At 39.6% G+C, this 7,231-nt stretch overlaps 1 pseudogene; it reads right to left on the bottom strand.

The window, feature by feature from the left end:
• Positions 1-4,028: 4,028 nt before the first annotated feature.
• Positions 4,029-6,561, bottom strand: LOC132541479 (kynurenine--oxoglutarate transaminase 3-like; annotated as a pseudogene).
• Positions 6,562-7,231: the final 670 nt, after the last annotated feature.

Raw genomic sequence — 7,231 nt, 5'->3', positions numbered from 1 at the left:
TCCACTATTCCAAGCTTTGGGTCCATGATTGCTTAACAATTTGTTTGGCTTCGTATGTTAACTCTCTTTTCAGTCACCAGGTTCCAGATGCCATCAGGATGCTGGCCAGGCTTCCCTGGATTGAAGACCCCACCAATGTGTCCTGGAGCTCAGCTTCCCCAGAGACACACCCTACCAGGGAAAGAGAGAGGCAGACTGGGAGTATGGACTGACCAGTCAACACCCATATTCAGCGAGGAAGCAATTACAGAAGCCAGACCTTCTACCTTCTGCAACCCACGATGACCCTGGGTCTATGCTCCCAGAGGGATAGAGAATGGGAAAACTATCAGGGGAGGGGGTGGGATATGGAGATTGGGTGGTGGGAATTGTGTGGAGTTGTACCCCTCCTACCCTATGGTTTTGTTAATTAATCCTTTCTTAAATAAAAAAAAAGAAGCAACTGATGGCACAGATATATACAAATAATGTCAAAGGACATAAATTATGCTGATGTTGTGTATGATACAGTAAATCCGAACAAAGGGATATTTCAAAGTTAACCCAATTGCCAAGTAATGTGATTATAGCAATAACTATCTATTGTCTTCTTAAACCCTAAGACAGCAGGAACCTCCAACTTTCTCTATAGAACCTATATTTCCTCCAACCCTGGAACCTCTAGTGTGGGGCTCACTTTCCTGCATGCTTCTATCAATTTATTCCAAATGATATTGCATCCACTGATACCAGCCTAATCAATGCAATGTGTCCAGAAACATCAGATGTGGAATGTCAACCCTTCACCCTCATTACTCAGATGACACCTTTCCTTTCATAGTATGCTCTAATTCCATTCCAGGAGTTTCACTTCCTAACAAAGTCCCAAAACCTAGATATTGACCAAGTCCCATGAAATAGAGCATATGTTCACACGTATCCATAATTTAGTGCAAAATATATGCCTGAAAGCAAAAATATACAATAGTCTGCATTGAGTACCCCCCAACACTTCATCTGCACTATTCCAGCCTTTGGGTCCATGACTGTTCAACAATTTGTTTGGCTTTGTATGTTAACTCTCTTTTCAACCAGCAGGTTCCAGATGCCAGCATGATGCCGACCAGACTCCCCTGGATAGACGGCCTCACCAATGTGTCCTGGAGCCCCACCCTACTAGGGACAGGCTGAGAGTATGGATCGAACAGTCAACATCCATGTTCAGTGGGGAAGAAATTACAGAAGCCAGACCTTCCATCTTCTGCATCCCACAATGACCTTGGGTCCATACTCCCAGAGGGATAAAGAATAGGAAAGCTATCAGGGGAGTGGATGGGATACGGAGATCTGGTGGTGGGAATTGTGTGGAGTTGTACTCCTCTTGTCCTATGGTTTTGTTAATGTCTCCTTTTTTAAATTAATAAATAAAAGAAAAACAGCTGTCATTAGTTGTCAGAGAAATGCAAATTAAGACAACACTAAGATACCACCTCCTGTAATAATGGCATACATCAAACAGGACAGCAGCAACAAATGCTGGAGGGGATGTGGGGACAGAGAAAAATTAAGAGAGGAGATGAAAAAATGGGAGAGAGATATCTGCATCCCTGCTTCTCTACTTGTGAAGCTTTTCCCCTGCAGGTGGGGACCAGGGGCTTGAACCTGTGTCCTTCTGCACCGTAATGTGTGTGCTTAACTAGATGCACCATGGCCTGGTCCCTACTATGTCAATTTAACAAAAAGACTTAAGTCATTTTATAATACAGATGTTCTTGCTCTCTCAGTCACAGAGATCTAGAAATTCAAGTTAACATAAACGGATAGACAGAACAATGACCACAGAACTCTATGTGAGTATAGTCATCTATAAGGCAAAATAAAACCATTGTGAGTTTTTTTTTTTTGCAACCCAATATATCTAGTATTGTTTAAGTTTATCTTACACTTATATCTGGAAAGATGCTAGTCTTTGCATTCTCATATGTCTGATGGGTTCTTAAATCAGACACAGGTATTTATTGACAGCTTAGTCTTCAATAGACATCAGGTAAGTATTAGTCAGTGCGCTACAGGAGAGAAAACTGCTTTTGACAATGCGAAAATGATGCCAATTTCATGATGTATGACTACAAAATCTTACAGCATTATATTAAATAACTACTACTGCACTTTTCAAATTAATGGAATAATAACTTTATATTGTCCATATGACAAAGCCCACAATATTGAAATCTTAAAGCAACTGAATTACTTTCTATAATGAAATAATGAACTTTTCTTGGATTAACCTTAGGGGATGTTTTAACTAAAACAAAAAAACCCCACTACATTAAAAATTTGATATATTTATACATTTGTAATGAATAGCTCATGATATGAAATTTAAGAAACATAATAAAGACTTAAGCAATAAATTTTGGGGGCTGGATGGTAACACAGTGGGGTTAACCACACATAGTGAAAAACGCAAGGATGGGTGCAAAGATTCCGGTTTGAGCCCCAGCTCCCCACCTGCAGGGGGGTCATTTCACGATCGATGAAACAGGTCTGTAGGTGTCTTTCTCTCCCCCTCTCTGTCTTCCCCTCCTCCCTCGATTTCCTATCCAACAACAATAACAACACAGCTATAACAATAACAACCACAACAAGGGCACCGCCCAGGGCAACAAAATGGAAAAAAATAGCCTCCAGGAGCAGTGGATTTGTAGTGCTGGCACTGAACCCCAGAAATAACCCTGGAGGCAAAGAAACAAAAACAAACAAACAAACAAAAATACATTTCAGTGTCATTTAAAGAAATCTTTTGGCTTGGTTACTGATAAACTGGAGATGGCTCATTTAGTGAAGCACCCATCATCAATTTGATTCCTGACACAATACGGGAGCGCAGAGCTGTCTCTTAATTTTATAAAGCAAATTCAATGACATATTCTCCTGCCTGGTCACACCTTTAACTAGTTAAACACTATGGTAACTACTGCTGTGGGGATCAGTGCACAGACAGAAAATTTAAAAAAGTTAATGCAATTTACTTTCACAAATATTTTCCTTTCTGAAAACAATTATTTTCCCTTAAAAAAGATTTATTTATGGGGGTTGGGTGGTAGCGCAGCAGGTTAAGTGCACATGGCATGAAGAGCAAGGACAAGTGTAAGGAGACCCAAGAGAGAGGATGGTAGCAGGAGGTGAGGTCTCAGGTTTTATCCCTGACACCTCAAATGACAGCAATACTCTGCTTTTCTCTTATTTGCTCACTCTCTCTATTTCTCTATCTTTCTTCCTTTGATACACACACATGCATATACACATTAGTAAATAAATATTTAAAACATTTTTTAAAATTTAATTTAATTGTTTATTTTTGCCTCCAGGGCCATTGCTGGGGCTCAACCCACTGCTCCTGGAGCCTTTTTTTTTTTCTTCCTTTTGTTGCCCTTGTTGTTTTATTGTTGTTGTGGTTATTATTGTTGTTGTTGTTATTGATGTCATTCTTGTTGGCTAGGACAGAGAGAAATGGAGAGAGGAGGGGAAGACAGAGAGGGGGAGAGAAAGACACCTGCAGACCTGCTTCACCGCTTATGAGGTGACCCTCTGCAGGTGGGGAGCCTGGGCTCGAACCGGGATCCTTATGACAGTCCTAGAGCTTTGTGCCACATGTGCTTAACCTGCTGTGCTAACACCAGACTCCCATGATTTGTCATTCTAATCTATGTAGTAATCCATGCAAGTGTTATTCCTTTAAGTACTACAATTTGTGTGTCTCTGTGTGTGTTCATTTCCCAGACTTTACAACTCAGGCCAACTTTTTTTTTTTCAGAGAGAGAAAGAGACAGACAGACAGCCTCTCTCCCTCCCACCCACACTGCTCCAACAGCACTGAAGCTTTCATTAGTACCAAGGGACCAGGACTAGAGTCTGGGTCATACAAATCACAAAGCAGGGGGACTCTCCCAAGTGAGCTATCAACTATTATTTTTATGTTCTCTTACAGATATAATACATTTCTGGGGCCTTTTTCAATCAGTCATTCCATATGTGTCCAAACACATCTAGACAGGTGACTCTAAGTAGTAATTAGTACCTATTCTTAAATGCTTATTTCCAGTATACACAAGCCACTCATAGACCTCATCACTGATGCAGAGTGTGTCATATTTGATGCAGAGGTCAGCAATGACTTGGGAGTTCCTCTTTGGTGTACACCTATACATAGTAAAGGAAACAAAAGAGCAAAGTTGATGACTATTCAACATATGAGAAACCAAGGGGTCAAAAGACTATAATGCAACCAAAGACTCACCTTTCCAAAAGGGTTATGTGGAGTATTTAGTATAATGGCTTTGGTTTTGGGATTAAATTTACTTTCCAATTCTTGAGGATCTAAGGTCCAGTCAGAACTAGACCATCTCTTCCCATTAACAGGTTTCTAAGGAAGAATGTAATTTGATTAGTCCATGTTTTTGTCTTATAATCAAATAACCTAATCAAGAAAAATTAGAGGAAGACATGGCAAAGGTAACTTAATGAATGACTAACAAAGACAATAATGGAGATAATTAGACTTTAGTTCTGCTTTGAGAGCCTAAGAGGAACTAAACTTCTTGTTCATACAAGCTAAATGGCAAAATGAACTCTTATCAACATCCATAGCTGCTAAAGTAATATATTTTTTCAAATAAATCACCTATAACTCTTGTCAACATCCACAGCTGCTAAAGTAATATATTTTTTCAAATAAATCACCTATAACTATGGTTAACATGTCTAATTTTTGTAAGGTTAGATGAAAATTCTGTAATTTACCTTAGTGATATTTACTATGTAATAAATATAATAAACACTTACTATGATAAGATTTTAAAAAGACAATGGTACTATATCCTATTCCTAAAGATAAACAGAACAGAAACTCACTTTAATTTTTAGTAAAGTTTTTTAATTAGTTAATTTATCTTTATTTTATTTATCTGCTGGGCTAGCGCTGGGGTGCCCCTTCCTGGGCGCGTACTCTCTGGGTTGGAGAACTTGTCTGGGCTGCTACTCACTCAGTGATGTGAGGGAGATGACTCAGGAACCAAACACATGGAGTGAGGTAATGCAACCTTTATTGATCAGAGACGACGCTTTTATAGGATAGAACCGTAAGTGGCAAGTTGGAAACGGAAATGTCTAGGAAAGGGGGTGAAGAAAGGCAAAAGCGGGCTGGGAAGGTATAAGCTTCCTTAGCAACTGTTGCAATGGTTTTAACTGGTGGGATTAATATTACCCTGCAGGCAGGGCAGGTCTCAAACAAGATAGAATGGAATGGAATGGGTGGGGATCTTTCATGCAAAACAATGATTATGTAAATAGGCTATAGCATCAGCAATGCAGGGTGGAACAGGGGGAGCTGGCTTAATGCTCGACATTTATCATTTGAGAGAGAAATTGAGAGGGGAAAGACAGAGAGGGAAAGAGACAAGAAAGACACCTGAAGCCCTGCTTCACCACTTGTGAAGCTTACCCTTGAACCTGGGTCCTTGTGCATCTTAATGTGTGTGCTTAACCAGGAGTGCTGCTGCCTGCCCCACAAAAACTCACTTTATATAGGTCTCCAAAAGCATTTATTTGTCCCTAGCTTATATCTCATACTATAAGGCACTAGGGAGCAGTGCTCTAAATGGAGTCAGAGATGGTCTTAGGCCTGTGCTATGAGGGAGATACACTATCACAAGAGAATCTTACATACAGTGGAGATGCTGATACCACAGAAACATACAAACATATGATAAAGTAACACCAATCCCCCCTCAGAATCTTTGATTACCTTCAGTCACAGGGGAGGTAGATATATAGAGTAGATCCCATAATGCAAAATAGAAATTTATTACTGACATAATAATTGGTACTTTCAAAACTTTTTTTCAATATATATATATATATATATATATATATATATATATATATATATATATATATATATGACTACAAGTTAATAGGAGTGTACATCAAGACCATTCCCACCACCAAAGGACTGTTTGGGTCCCCCCTTCCCCCAACCCCCAGTGAAGCTGAACATCTACTCTCACCCTCCTTTCAAAACTTTTTAAAAGTGGGTGAATTGCATTGGTGAACTTACAGATCTTAAGGGGATAAAGACAGGTGTTGCTCCAGCCATTCTCACCATGGGCTCATAGCAGTCATAGAAGGGCACTATTATTATCACCTGAAATAAAGCCAAATAAGACCAGAACATATCAGTCTTGGTTTTTTTTTTTTTTTGTAATATTTTTAGTATTTACTTATTTGATAGAGACTGAGAGAAATGGAGAGAGAAGGGGGAAGGTAGGGGAGACAGACACCTGTAGCATTGCTTCACCTCTTGTGAAGCTTTCCCCTGCAGGTGGGAACTGGGGGCTTGAACTAGGGTCCTTGAGCACTACCATATGTGCACTCAACCAGGTGTACAACCACCTGCCCCCTAGAAAAATTCTTCATTATACTTCCAAATGTATATACTAGATCTGTCTTATTTTTATTTATTTATTTTTTCAAAAGATTTTATTTATTCATGAAGATAGGGGAGAAAGAACCAGACATTGCTCTGGTACGGATTGCTCTGCTGCAGAGTGAACTCAGGACCTCATGTTTGAGAGTCTAATGTTTTATCCACTGTGCCACTTCCTAGACCACGATCTGTCTTATTTTTAAAATTCACTTACTTTTAATTTACCAGAACACTGCTTAGCTCTGATTTATGGTGGTAGAGTGGAATGAACCTGAGCCCTTGGAGCCTCAGGCATGAGAGTGTCTTTGCATACCCTTTACGCTCTCTCCCCTGCCCTATTTTTTAAAAATCAGTCTTTATTTCATTCAGCAAACACTGTGTGAAAAGTGTGACTCAAGGGAAAAAACTAACAATATTAGATGGTCTCACTTATATGTGGAATTTAGGAAACAAAGCAAGGGGACAAAGAGGGTGAGGCATTAACATCCCTCTAGCCTATGCCTAGGGCTTTAAGGTCACTAAAGGGGTAGCAGGTAGAGGTCTAATTCCCTTCACTGGAGGGAAAGGGCAAGGTGGTGGTGGGAAAGGTGTGTTAACACACAGTTGTAAAATTATACCTCAAGACAACATTAATCTTATAAAGCAGCATTTCCTTTATAAAAATCTTTAAAAAAAATCAAAACAAAGTAAAAAAAAATACCATGGGGCCAGGTGGTGGCACACTTGGTTGAATACACATTACAATGCTCAAGGATTCAGGTTTGA

Source organism: Erinaceus europaeus, chromosome 11, assembly GCF_950295315.1.
Source record: "Erinaceus europaeus chromosome 11, mEriEur2.1, whole genome shotgun sequence".
NCBI lineage: Eukaryota > Metazoa > Chordata > Mammalia > Eulipotyphla > Erinaceidae > Erinaceus > Erinaceus europaeus.
The sequence above is the reverse complement of the archived record's forward strand: the minus strand, read 5'-3'. Positions and strand labels throughout refer to the sequence as shown.